The 15,437-nt window shown below is 34.9% G+C and overlaps 1 long non-coding RNA gene across 1 annotated transcript; it reads right to left on the reverse strand.

The window, feature by feature from the left end:
* Window positions 1-9,725: 9,725 nt before the first annotated feature.
* LOC130590917 (uncharacterized) lies at window positions 9,726-13,573 on the reverse strand. The gene is made up of 2 exons (XR_008968796.1): window positions 12,963-13,573; window positions 9,726-9,996 (listed from the first exon to the last, which is right to left on the reverse strand). It is a non-coding gene; the product is annotated as an uncharacterized LOC130590917 (long non-coding RNA).
* Window positions 13,574-15,437: the final 1,864 nt, after the last annotated feature.

Consider the following 15,437-nt stretch of genomic DNA (forward strand, 5'->3'; position numbering starts at 1 on the left):
AATATTTTAGATCTATGTTTGTGATGAACATTAGATTTATTTAAAAAATTAAAAATCAAATCTTTAATTGTTAACAAATTATTTTATTGATTTATCATATTAAACATTAAATAATTTTAAATCGATTAGAGGAGCAACACTTGGGGCTCTTAGATCTTCAAAGCTTGCATTAAGCATATTAAACAATTTATAAAAATTTTAGATTGAATTACAAAATTTATTTCGACCATGGCACAAAATTTTCGAACTTTTATAAAATTATTTGAGCATAAATCACAAATAAATCAATTATTTATGATTTCCAATTAATAAATATCAAATATTAATTATGCAAATTCAAGCCATGAATAAATTCTCCCTTAATTGAATAAAAATAATAACTTTGCATACAATAACTTGATCATATGAATATTATGAATTAAGTAAAACTGATACCACTGTAGGAATTTATAGATGCAAATAGCGAAATTTCAAGAAACAATTTCCTAACATCTATCATAGGATCACATACATAATCACTAGTAGAATGATTTCTTATTGTTGCGGTAATATTGCTCCGGTTTTACCCATACGCATCAATATATCACGTAAAAAGAAAATAAAAAATAAAAATATCCATATTGCTGCGATTTTGATCGAAAACCGCAACAATATAGTTTTGTGGATAACTTTTGAAAAAGTTTGACTATTTGACCAGGATATATTGCTGCGATTTCTGACAAAAAACCGCAGCAATATATTAAAATAATATAAAAATATATTATTTTAATATATTGCTGCGGTTTTTTGCCAAAACCGCAGCAATAGTTCCTTGTATATATTTAGGGTTAGTTGAGCGCGTTTTCACGCCTCTTAATTCTCTCAATGGCGCCTCTTAATTCTCGCACCTTCTCACCTCTCTCATCCTCCCAAACTCACTCACAGTAATTCTCGCACCTTCTCACCTCTCTCATCCTCCCAAACCTTCTCACATCTCTCATCCTCCCAAACTCACATTAATTCTCGCACCTCACTCACCTCGCTCATCCTCTCAAACTCACAGTAATTTGTCACCTCACTCACCTCGCTCACATTCTCACCTCACTCTCCTTCGTAGTCGCGCCGTCGCTCACAGTTCGCTCGTTCTTCATCTGCTCGCCGGCGTCTTCAAAGAGTCGGCGCTTTGATCTTAATCTGCTCGCCGGCGTTTGATCTTCTTCTCGCAAATCGTCGTCGCCCAGAAGACCTCACAAGTCGCCATCGCTCAGTGCGAAGCCTCGCCGTCGCTCAGTCCGAAACCTCGCCGTCAACCTTGCCGTCGCTCACAATTCGAGACCTTGCCGCTGCTTTGTTTAGATGTGATTGTTTTTCCCTTTTTTTCAGTTTTTTTCATTTTTATTTAGATCTGATGTTTAGATCTCTTTTCCGTTTTTTTTTTTTGATAAATTATGTTAAAATCAGAGTTATTGATAAATTAGTTTAATTTTGGTTTTTGGTGTTGATTTCATTTTTTAGATCTAGTTTGGTTATTGATGCTAATTTCATTTTTTAGATCTAGTTTGATTATAGTTTCGTTTGCCTTTGCTCGTTTTGATTTCACCTAAAATGCTTACGGTTTTTTTTATTCTTTTTATTTTTTTAAGAATAACTTTTTTTTACCTGTCTAGTGCATATTGCTGCGGGTCCTACCATATAAACCGCAGCAATACACTTAATTTTTAATTATAAATATAGTATATTGCTGCGGTTTGTCCTAGAAACCGCAGCAATATAATGATTTTTTAATATAAAATGAATATATTACTGCGGTTTTCGCTGGAAACCGCAGCAATACGTTAAAATATTGCTGCGGTTTTTATATTAAGTACATATTGTTGCGGCCTTAATTGCTGCGTGGCCTAAACCGCCGCAATAGGTCACTCTTTGACCGCAGCAATAAGTATTTATTCTACTAGTGAATCAAACACATGAATCATTCAATAGGGATTAAATATCAAACCTTTGGAGCGTAATTTCTCTGTTGTATGCAAGCTTTGAAGATCCAAGAGCCCCAAGTGTTGCTCCTCTAATCGGTCCATGAGCACCACTTGAACACCAACGTTTGCTAGAATGGAAGAGTATAAAGTCTCTTGCTTTTGATGGTATATGCGCCGGTTTAGCGGGAATAGATCTAGGGTTTCCTTTTCTCTTTCTAATGAAAAGAAACTGATTAATGAATTGATCACCTAAACCCTAATATTATATCTTATATATAATAGAAGAGTCATAGGCTAGTTAGGAGAACTAATTCTCCTCCTCTTCCCCTTTGGACCAGTCCAATCCTAATCCTAACTGGATTTGGATTACTTTGTCCAACTTGTGCTACATTGAGTGACATCATAGGATTAATTTATTTTAGTCATAGGCCCAATCAATATTGTCCTATTAATCATATTTATTTTCTAGCAAGAAATTACGATTACTAAAATAACTAACTTTATTATCTTCATAATAACATTCCTAATTATATTTAGTAATTGCCGGGATGTCTAAGGACATATTCCTTCAACTTATACTAGAAAAATCCTCGTTTTAGGTTCGGTTGTACAACATTCCCTTCAAGTTTCATGCTAGCAATGCAATATGGGCTATTGTGTCATTTCTGGGTACTCCCTCCGTTTCCTAAAGATCTTCACTCTTTCCCTTTAAGTGCGTTTTCAAAATATCTTCCATCTTTTACTTTATTCCTTATTTTTTTCCCCTTTTAACCTCTCATGTCCCTATCATATGGTCCATCATTACATTATTAATTCAATTTTACTCTCTTTCTCTCTCCTAATTTAACCCCTTTTTATTTGTTTATTATCTTAACCCCTTTCTCTCTCCTCCTTTACCCACCCCATACCCCACACAAATGGATCCTCCTTGGTATATGTAGGAACAGTAACAAAGAAGATCTTTAGGAAACGAAGGGAGTATAATAATGAAGATTGAGGAGGACGTTATGGGTTTGATAAGTGTGTGAGGATTAAGATCATGCTTGATGTCAATCAACCATTGACGCACAAGCAACAAACCTCAATAAAAGAAAACCCCTTTATTTACGTTGAATACAAGTATGAACGTCCTCTTTTTTGCTTTCTATGTGGTATTATGGGGCACAATGAGAAACAATGCTCGTCTTCATTTGATAATGACAGTGACACTAATATAGGATGGGTACTATTGTTAAAATTTTCACCTCGTTGAGGAATAACAAAACATAAAGAATAAGTCGAGAACATTAAACATGGTAGAAAAGCTTTGTTTCTCACTAAACCCTCGTCTTCTAGTAGCTCTTCGACAAAACACAAAGGGGTAGATCAGAATGATCATGATTCATGATGATGTTGAAGCAACAAATTTGAGCGGGTGTTTGAATGAGATAATAATCCCTCGTACATATACTTCCAACATAATCTTTCCAGTATTATGGCAGACTCCACCGCCATAATGATTATGAACTCAGGCGCACAAAAGGGGTTGAAAAACTCAGTTGCGGATAATAAAGTAGATACGGAGGAGTCTCAAAATATGACTCTTGGAAGAAAGTTGTAGCACCCCGAAAATTCTCTATTTTTTAAAACACTTTTTAATATAAAATTTAAAGAATTATCAAAGCATTATCGCCCGTGTAATAACATATGGGCTTATTCAGAATTTTGCAGCGGAAAACATAATAAATTAAGTTTAGAAATAAAACTTAGTCTACTTAAAAAGTCAAACCAACAAAAGGCAAAGTGAAACTCAAAAGTCAAAGTCAACAACAATATTCAAAGTCAACTACGAAAAGTATGAAGTCAAAATATGATAAATAATCTACACAAGCTCTCTAAATCCCGAACCAATGATGCATCATCTTCGAACTTGTAAATGGACGATGCACTATTGATCCCTAGAGACTGCTCACCAAATGGGACATCACAGAATCAATAAGGCATAGTCATGATCAACATACACATACAAAGCACGTAATCAGCAAAGCCGAGTACTACATGGTAAATAAATAAACAATCTTTACATGATACTAATAAGCAATAAACATGGATTAATAATAATATAATAACATTACAGACTACTTCTAGTGAACTAAACTTCACAACCAATAGATTAATTAATTTAGATGGAATAGCCAATGGAACGAGTTGTCTAAACCAAAATCAGTCTTCAATCTAGAAGACGAAATACGGACGACACTCCGTATTCCCCTGACCTACGATATGGAGGAGCCTTCAAAATAAAAAACAGGATATGCTGATCAATCCGGTCCCAAGAAAAGCCATGGGCTACCACCATGTACTCCAACTCATACTTTTCCAACACTTCAGACGTGCACAAGTCTAAAGCTATTGCTATCCACGATTGACTTTACATGATTAATAATTTATTCACTTGTTATGACTCACATGTAGCACAAATAATATAATCATCCAACAATCATAACGTCCATGTTTATCTTAGAATTAGATAAGATGATCAAAAACAACGTAACAATCCAAGATTAATTCCAACTTTAATTCATAACCTTCCTTTATTTGTTGAACCAAGTCAACAACCAACAAACCTTTCATAGGCATAATAATCCACTTACCAAATAAGGCTCACGGTCCTCATAAAGTAATTAAATAATCAAAAGAGAATAACATGATTCAATCATGATCCAAACAGACATATATATTAATCACTCATATGAATTAATAAAATAAAGTTCTCACATTCCATATGCTTGCATCAATCTTCCATACAAACATAAGTATAAATCACCAATATGTTTCACACAATGGCATAAAACATAGTTCCCTATACATGATACTACATAATTCTCATCCTTAGAATCATGATACTAATCCAATAAACACATAGGTATGTACGTACCTTGTGTAGACAAAACGAGAGGTCACTTTCACAACCTTAAAAGTTGCCTAAAGAGAATTCTCCGCCTACAACAACCAATCTAAATCCATAATCAATTTCTTATAAAATTACAGGAATAATAAAATACTTTAAACCCCTTCTAAGTGTTTAAATTTTTTTCCCATCATTAAACCTTGATTATCAAAACCTCCTAGTATAGTACTACTACACTAGTTGTTAAAAACTCCCAAAAACTCATGTTTAACTCATAAATACTCCATTTTTTTTATAGACAAGGTAAGATATTTATTGCATAAAAAACACAACAATGTGATCGATCTAGAGACATACCTATAGAAAGACAAACTACACCAGCAGTCTACATGAGCCAAAAGACCTATCTCTCCTTGAGAGCTACAAACCAACTATGATCACTATGGCTGATTTTGGCAGGTATAATGCTATAAATTCTATTATATACATTGTGCTTGATGCTATCTATGACTGTATCTATACATTTTACTTGACTATTCCACAAGGCATTGTTTCTCTCTTACCAGATGTGATAAGTTGTACACATGATAGCAGTATGGAATACACTCCTTCTGAATTTACTATGTTTCTTCTTGTGTATCCATCTTAACATTGTATTAATGTTAAGAATATCTCTATTCTTTCCCAGCCACTGAAGAATACTTGTGATGCATATTTTGCTTAAGTAGTAATGAAAGAATAGATGTTGGTGGCTTTCTATATCAACTGCACACAGCAGACAACGGTTGTACTCCATTAACAATACGCTTTTCAAATTTCTAGCCACATATAACATATTAAAACTCTTTAAACATACTTAAACATATTTAAAATCATAAGAGTACTCAATTTCATAAACTATAACATACTACTATGATTTTTCAACTATACAACCCTAAAAATCCATGCTTTGATCATTCAAGATCCAATTCAAACATAATAAGCAAATTAAATTTTTTATTTCTTTAATACACAAAGTATATAGTCTTATATTCATAATTAAATCATCAAACTATAACTTTTAAATATAGTCATATTAAAACAAACCCTAAAAGTATAAACTTTGCATTAAAATAAAAACTTGAGGAGGAAGAAAGATAATCAAACAAAGGAAAGGAGGAGCCGGACGCCGACGGGAGGAGGGTGACGGCGAGCACAGTCGGCGGCGACAAGGAGCTGCTGGCGATCGATGGTCGGCGAGGAGGAGCGACGGTTGTCGAGGAAGAGAAAGAGAAGGAGAAAACGAGAGAGAAGAAAGAAAAGGAGAGAGCCGAAAACTTTAGGATAAGGAGGGAGAAAATAGTTTTTAATGTGTGGGAAGTTGTGTAGCGAAAGGATATTTTATAGTTTCCCATTAGGGTTCAAAAGAAAATTGAGCTTGATGCGTTAGTTTAATAAAATATGGACATATAAAAATTATAAAGGTTTGGGCTTTTAATGCTTAGGTACTTGGACCTATTTGGGTTCTTCCAACCCTGTTCAAAATCCTCTTTACTAAGCTCAAAGATATTTTAAGGTATTTAAATAATTTTCAAAGTATGACTAACTAATATATTTTATTACTTAAAATCATTAAATAATTATTTTGACTTTCAAATAGTCAACCTTTTAAGAAATAAATCATTTAAACGTTAAAATATACTTAATTACATATAACTATACCTTAATATATATATATATATATATATATATATATATGTATATATATGTATATATATATATATATAATGCATAAATTTATGGGGAATTACAGTCTACCCCTCTTAAAAGAAATTTCGTCCTAAAACTTGAAACTTGACACGAAAGCTCACAAAATTTGGAATGTTTTTAACTCTACTTCCATTTGACAAATACTTGTGTCACTCATGTGCACACTTTTACCAACTTTAAAATTACTTGTGTTACTTCTGAATACATTTTCCATGCAAATAATCTATTTATTTTGCGCCAATATGTGAAAATCGCCAAAATAAGCATAAAAATACCATAAAATTAGGTAAAAAGAGCAAAACTGTATCACATTCATGAGTAATAATATTATTTGAGAAACTAGTATATCATGAAAGAGTATGAATTACAAATTCTATTTTTTTGGAATATAAGGATACCATGGCTGCTATGTCCTTACTTTGAGGGTAAAATCATGGACAAACGAGTAATTGGATTAGGAAAGAGATATATCACCCAATCCACCTTCATTCACCCTCGCCTACACTCATTTTCAATTTACAAACCATCTCTTTACTCTTTTTGCTCCCAACACATGAAAGAAGAAGAAAAGATGTGCTTCCTATTCTCTCTCTTCATATCTCCCTCATTCTTCACCAATTTTCACATGCAAATAGTTGAATTTGATCCTTCACATTTCATCTACAAAGGGTACGTGTTAGAATTTAAAAAGTTGAAGAAGAAATGCCATGTATTGAGCCCAAATATTAACTTAGGTAAGCTAAAATTATCGTTAAAGGAATCTAATTGTTGTTGTTCTAATGTTTATGGTCAATATAATGGTAGAAATAAAATAAATTTTGCTAGATTGAAGAATGGGCTTGAAAATTTTGAACATATTACTAAGGAGTGAAGGCACACAAGTTATAAACTCTCTTTGGGTTTGAAATGAGATTTGGGTAAAAGTTTTGTGGTAAATAAGTGCATGCATGTGGGATTTGGGAAAATTTGTTTTGTATCTTCAAATGAATATGTATTCATATTGATTTGCTTTTCTTGCATGTTTTTGGGGAATATTGTTGTAGGTGTGTGTTAAGTCCGCATTTTACTCTTATTTTGGTGCATTTTGAGGAAGATCATGGTATGATTTGGATTGATTTTTTATAGATTTGTACCCAAGTGATAGGATTTGAGGAGAAATGTCAAATTATGAGAGAAATATACATTGTGGCTCATTTAGAAGTCTAATAGCATTATGGATATGATGCCAAGTCCAAGAGGGAGGTATTTGGGCCTCCTACAAGAGCAAATTGGGTTGAAAGCGATATTTGAAGAGTCCAAGGAAGGAAAGAGGCATCAACTCACCATGAGTCGCGGTATTGGAAATAGTTCGCGGTGGAATGCCGAGAGCTTACTGCGACTCGTGGCCTAGCGCGAGTCGCGGAAAATGTAGGCAACAATTTATGTTATGTTATTCTCGCATTTTTTATTTTTTTATTTTTTTTTTGAAAAATATAAATAGGGGATGTTTCTTCCTATACAGTGATGGACGTTATTATTAGAGTTTTTAGCCCTAGCTTCAGTTTTCTAGACATACACTTGAAGTTTGAAGATTAATTTGATCAAGTATTTTGAGATTCTTCTACGATTCAAGCGCTATCAATAAGTTTCACTGTTTCCTCTCCCTTTTGATCTTTTTAATCATGTCTTTAATTATGCTTATTGTTTTCAATGTCATGATTAGTGAGTAGTTTTTCTATCTAAGGTTAAGTTGAGCCTTATTATGGATTAATCATGTAAATTGTTGCTCTAATTTCCATTTTATTGGATTATAGACTTAAGGTTTGACAAGGTTGTTATTGTAGTCAATTTCGCATCTCATTTTAGCCTAGTTTGTATTATCAACAAAAGTTGGAGTAGAGATTAGGATTATATGCTTGCTTGCTAAATTGTTATTCTATCACTAGCGGAAAAAACCTTATATGTCACTTTGTATCGAATGCGGTTTTTGTAAAACTGCATCCGAAAATGAACAAAAAATGGGAGGGAAATTTGGCCAACACAATCGGATGCGGTCCTTAAAAAACCCAATCACATTTAAAATCTGATGCGGTTTTTAATGAACCTGATGCGGTTCATTGGACCGCATCCGAAAATGCGTTACTAAACCCCTTCCCAAAAATCGCGCCTTCCACTTTTATTTCGCGAACGCTCAAAACACTACTGCCCCAACACTTACTCTTGTTGCGCACCACCACCAACGACGCACCACCACACCACACCGGCAACCACCTCACTCTTGTGCACCACCACCAACGCCGGCCACCAGCGCACCTGAATATTCCACCACCTACGCACCGTCACTGCTGCCCTAGTTTTGCACCACCACTGCCCACTGCTGCTCTCCATTATGGCTCCTCCTTCTCCCGTCCCTAAACAACTACATTATTCCTCCTCCATCTTTTCCTAGCTAGGTAACTAAAATTTCATAACTTTTATTGTAATCTCATAAGTTTCTAATTCATTGTAATTATGAATAATTGTTAGTGAAATTAGATTGTATAATAGTCAAAGGGTTTAAATATGATTGATTTGAGTTAATTTAATTTTAGTTTGTTAGTTTAATTTATATGTTAAAAAAACTAGGTCTTTGTTGTAGGACGAATATGGTTATTGTTTTTGTAGTTTAGTTTAGTTTAATTTGGTAATTTATACTAATTTTAACTTTAAACTTTGTTGTTGATTATTGAAGCTAGCTAGTGAAGGAGTGCTAGTGACGGAGTGTTGAGTTCCATTTCCCTATTTACAACCTTGATATTGGTATGTTATAGCTCATACTTAACTTTCTTTAATTTCATATTCGTAAATTGGTCTATATGTGTAAATTGGTTTATATGTGCAAATATGTATATAAGTATCTTTAACAGCCCAAATTCTCCCGACCAGCTTACAAAGGATTAAACACAGCGAAAGAGACTCTAGTCGAGATAACCCGAACTATTACCATCACACTCACCGAACTACATCGGAGAGTGTGGGACTCAATTCCCAACTCTATTCAAATGAATTAACTATTATAACTATGCTCTGATTCTCAGACTCTATTCTCATAAATTTTTACAGAAAATCTGACAAAGTTTCCTTTGAAAATAGGACAACGCTAAAGCGAGAAATAATATGAACCTGTTGCAATTTCAGTTTATAAAATATTTCCAAATCCCAAAGTTCAACAATCTCAACGCTTTCGCGGAGCAACAACCAATAGAGAATCAGGAGCACTAACTAGCGAGTCTTAAATGTAGAAATAAATTATAGAAAATAAACAATTAACTATTACAAATCAAGCGTCCTCACTTCGATAGCAACTATAATACTGCTCCAACTTGTATTAGCTTCAACTTGCAAAAGAATAACTCACGGCTTCAACCTGAAACATATAAGATACTGCCACCCACCAAGTGACAGGCCACAGAAATGACAAAACAACATACACACATCAGCAAAGCTGAGTACTAAACCCGTAAACAAGAGTAACACATGCTTTGGTGGCTTTTACTTAAATACGACTCCGCAGTCAACATAAGTTCAACAATCACATCCATCACAGCATGCTTAGCAGCAATAATCTTGTTGAACATACATATTATATTTCTAGTTCCACATTTCATAATACATCATTAATCACATAGTAGCAAACACGCTAAGGTGACTCCTAACAATGATATGTTTCATATATTCTCATTTAATCAACCTTTTAACTTACCACGATTCCATAGTAGGAATATGAGGTCACCAACTTTGATATAAGTAATATACTTTACTTCCTTTAATTGATTTCTTGTCAGAAACCCAAACTTATGTTTTCATACTCTATCAATCATTCTCTTATACTGTCGTACATAAACCCTTATCAGGCAATAAATGACATAACATCTTTCACTATGACGATTCCTTATCGGGAATCCACAAAACCAGATACGATTCCTTATCGGGAATCCAACATTAGTATCACTTATCATGATATGCCTCCTTATCAGGAAACCAATATCTATATTCATATTCATATACTGAATAAACATTCATTACTTACCTGATATGATCCCTTACCTGGAATCCGATATCGAAACAACTTACCACGATACGATTCCTTATCGGGAATCCATTATCGATATAACTTTCATACTTTGAAATAACATTCCTTTTAACCAGGGGGAAAAGAGAACGCGGCGGAGGAGACAAAGCTAACACTCCGACAGTGGGGTCGTCACCCAACCATTCGCTTTACTTTTGGCCAATAACCCGCGACTAGTCCGGAGTACATTTTTCCGCTGATTTCATCAGCCATCCACAGGTTTCACATTACCTGATATATCGCCCGATTATCGCCTCACAGAGCAATGGGCAGGTTTCCCTATGAGGCCCCAAGGTTCACAGTCCATGGGGCACGTTCATGTCACCTCATCTGTCGACTCAGACGAGGCTACTTTCCCCTTTCAGATTCCTTTCGATGATCGTTCATATAACACAACCAATCATTCTCGGAACTCATCCGCTAGCTTTTAATTATAAACGATTGTTGCATAACAACCACACTAGAAGACTTCACTCTAGAAACTAAATCACATGCTATCGTGCTTTCTTATGAATTTTAAGGTCAGTGTAGTTATGTAACTAGATTCAACTCAATTTCAATCATAGTACTTATAAATTACCACAACTCATAAGCAATCATATCTGGTCAATACCAACAACAATAGCAAATGGTCTCTCAACTAGAATTAACTAACGAGAGTAACTAAACCAATTCCATACAACGCATACCTTCACGTATAGATTGTTTATACTCTTTTATACTTCCTGGTTATCAATTAACTCTTATCTCATTGATGATAATAATCGTTATCAAACACCATTAACAATTACAATAAGTCTCTCTCTTAGAATTAACTAAGGAGAGTTAGCATAGATTCCACAACTCGAGATTCCTGACACAAAGGTCGATTATACCTAATCAATTATCGGCCATGTTATCTCGTAAGTTCGATTCTAATACTATTATAAATACCAACCATTAATGGATTATATTCTTACTTAGTACAGCGAGTCAACCTCCCTTCTAATTAGAAGTCATTTAATTGTATAACTCAAAGTACTTTAAAGTAATGCACAAACTTGCACTTAAGTAATCCAATAAACCAACTTAGTCCTCTCAATTCTAATCAATCAACATCACTTTATTAATTATATTATTCTATTTATAGTCATCCAATTAAAATACTTTATCAAACACACCTTTACTAATCTAATCCATCGTTAGGTAAGCTAACTCCCATATTCTTCATATTATTAATAGTAATTAGTTAAACCTCTCTCCAACTTCATGTGAGATTACTAAATAAATTAATGCACCTAAACTGTCTACTCCAACTATTCTTTCACATAGGATCATATGAGGACTCTAGTTGAATTATTTACTCCTTTTCGAAACTAATTATTCATAAATACACCTTATTATGGACTTTCTTCTAGTTAATCATCTTCCTAGTGTCATATCCAACAAGAAAAACATTCTAGTTATAATTAGAACATTAACTCTAGATTACCAGGTTTAAAACCTTAGTAACTAACAACTCATAGTTAGAATTACTCCATTCCAGATATTTCGATCACTTTCAAGCACCAACACAAGGTACTTAAATCATAAATCAATAACATTTCAACTCAGAGTTTCACTTACAGAACTATGCACCACTACCTTCACGCAATTAAATCATTATCTCCTCGTCAATTAGTATTTACTCTTAGAAACAAGAAACATAATCATGATTAGTACTAACTATTATACTAATACATTCTTTTCCATTATAAACTATTTATTTTGAATCTTACAACCTAACTTTAATTAACTCAAGTGCTATTTACACAGTACAATCTAGTAACTTAGACAAAGAAGTAAACTACATTTTACTTCCCAACATGTAACTATCATGAAAGTAGTTCCTTAAACTACCAGTTTCATTTATTATATACTGCTAAAAGAGTGGTATTATATTCTAATTATGTGTAAATATATAGTACTCACTAATTCAATATAAAGGAGCTAACCTAATTCCATTCATTATTCTAATCAAAATTCTTTCACGAGTCCAACCAAATCAGATAATCAAACTTGTTAAACTAAACTAACTTGATTCCTCTACCAACATCATTCTTCACTCAACAATTGACATTCAAAATGTCTCAACAACAACAACTACAATAACAATTAGATACTAGATCATAAACTGATTCTTTGCAAAATAATGCACAATTAATTCAATTAACAACATAATTTCATAAACAGAACTTTCAGTTCAAGAGTAATCAACTTGAGTACCATAGAAAACAGCAAGGGAAGCTTGGGTTAGTACCTTCGATGTATCACCAACACCGAGGTGGCGACGACAGCATCGCAAAACAACCGCGGCAGCAGAACAACAACAACAACGCGAGCAGGGGAGGGAAAAACCGACCGATGACGGCACCATGACCACAACCAGCAGCAGCACGACAAGATTCCGGCGAGGCGGCGACTGTTCGTCGAGCAACAACTCACACCAGTAGCAAAGACGAAGAGAACAGAGGAGAAAGAGAGATGCGGAATAATTAGAGCATCAGCACCGCGTTGGGGGGGGGGGGACAAACAGCACGGCGAAGCTCCGGCGAGCTTGAGGAGATGCCGGCAAGGCAGGAGCGCAGGCGAGACAGAATTCGGTGGTCTGGGTTTTGGGGTTTCGAGATTTTTCACGGGGGTTTGGGGTTTAGAATACCCGAGAAGGAGAAAGAAGAGCTAAGAGGTGGGCTTTTGGCTTATCACTAAACCGACAAAGAGGGTGGGTTTGGATTTGGGTTTTGTTTCATCTAAAATAAACCAACTCTAGTTCGGAACTTTCGACAAATACTACTCAAATGATTTTAAATAACTAAAATCCAAAACATATATATAATATAAATAACTTCACAAAATTAAACAAATAAATATATTACAAATACAACACAATAAATATCCATAGTCCAACTCAAATATAAATAAGAATATCTGAAAAATAATTAAATAAATAACTATGATTAGCTTTTAATATAAGCTTTTTAAAACAAGTCTGTTACAGTATCGTTGAATTAAGATTAGATGTAAAATGCTTTGTTGTTCAAAAACCTATGTATATATGCATCATCATATCATACGCCTAGAAACCCGTTCGAGACTTACTCATTAGGAGTAAGTCTTGAATAGTCCTCGCCTCCTCGGTTTGGGACTGTTCTTAGATGTTTAATCTCACTTAGGTGGTGAATGTATGTCTTTATTTCGATTATTGACATAAGGTACTTATTGCTTGTGTGTAATTAGAGGTATGATTGAAATGAATCGTGCATGGATGTATGGTAGTCGTGACACGAGTGAATTCGTGGATAGGGTATTTGAATTTTGTGATGCTGCATTAAGTCATCAGGCTGCAACAGAACTAAGGGGTTTTATTGTCCTTGTGTTGAATGTGGCAATGTGGGCATGGTTAGTAACATTGGGTCGCTGAGGGAGCATATCTTTCATCGTGGGTTTAGGAAAGACTACCATGTATGGTTTTGGCACGGTGAGGAGGTATATATGATGGTGGGAATGCCGTTGTTAACGATGTGCATGAAAGAGGTGAGTTTGATGTCATTGAGAATGACAAGAACCTCGAGGACGAATATGAGAATATTGAGGATGATGATGTTGATGATGATGATGGGGACCATATCGAGGAGATGATAGAGGGGGTGTTTGATCATGCAGGGAAACGACCTCGTATTTTTGAGTGCATGGCCGAGGCATCTCGGAAACCATTGTATCCCGGTTGTACGAGGTACACCAAGCTGACAGCCATGATAACACTCTTTAACATCAAGACGAAAGCCGGTATAAGTGACTCAACTTTCACTTCCTTGTTACAAGCGTTTGGTGATATGTTGCCAGACGACCATGAACTACCCAAGTCGAACTACTATGCGAAGAAACTGATGTGTCCCTTCGGTTTGGAGTACCTGAGGATACATGCTTGTCCAAACGATTTTGTGCTATATCGAAATGAATATGTGAATATGGATGAGTGTCCTCGATGTGGGAAGTCGCATTATAGGCGCGCAAGGGTTGGTGATAAGAAAGGACCTCCAACAAAGATCGTGTGGTATCTTCTGATTATACCACGGTTCAAGCGCATGTTTTCAATCAAGAAAGATGCTAAGAACTTGAGGTGGCATGCAGAACGAAGGAAAAAGGACGTTTTCACAAACATCCGACTGATGCTCCTGAGTGGAAAGGTATCAATCGTCTGCATAAGACCTTTGGTACCGAGGATAGAAATTGGAGGCTTGGCCTGTGTACGGATGGCCGGGATGAACCCATTTGACACTCTTAGTTCTTAACATAGTACATGGCTGATTCTTCTAGTTATATACAGTTTGCCTCCTTGCTTGTGCATGAAACACAAGTACATCATGTTGTCGTTTCTTATTTCTGGGTAGAAACAACCTGGAAACAACATATATATCTACCTCCAACCACTTTTTGATGATTTGAGAAAAATGTGGGATGAAGGAGTTTCTGTGTATGATGCACATGCTAATAAGGTTTTCACATTGCGTGCCATGATTTATACACTCTTAATGACTTTCCTTTTTATGGGAACTTATCCGAGTAGAAGAATAAAGGGAAGAAAGCATGTCCGATTTGCATCGACGACACAAAATCTAAATACATTTCTACTTGTCACAAAGAAGTTTATATGCGGACCCGAAGGTTCCTGCGACGCGACCATCCTTATCCTAATAAGAAGAAGGCATTCGATGGAACAGTTGAGGAAGGGGTT

The sequence above is a fragment of the Beta vulgaris genome, chromosome 3 (genome assembly GCF_026745355.1).
Source record: "Beta vulgaris subsp. vulgaris cultivar EL10 chromosome 3, EL10.2, whole genome shotgun sequence".
Lineage (NCBI taxonomy): Eukaryota > Viridiplantae > Streptophyta > Magnoliopsida > Caryophyllales > Amaranthaceae > Beta > Beta vulgaris.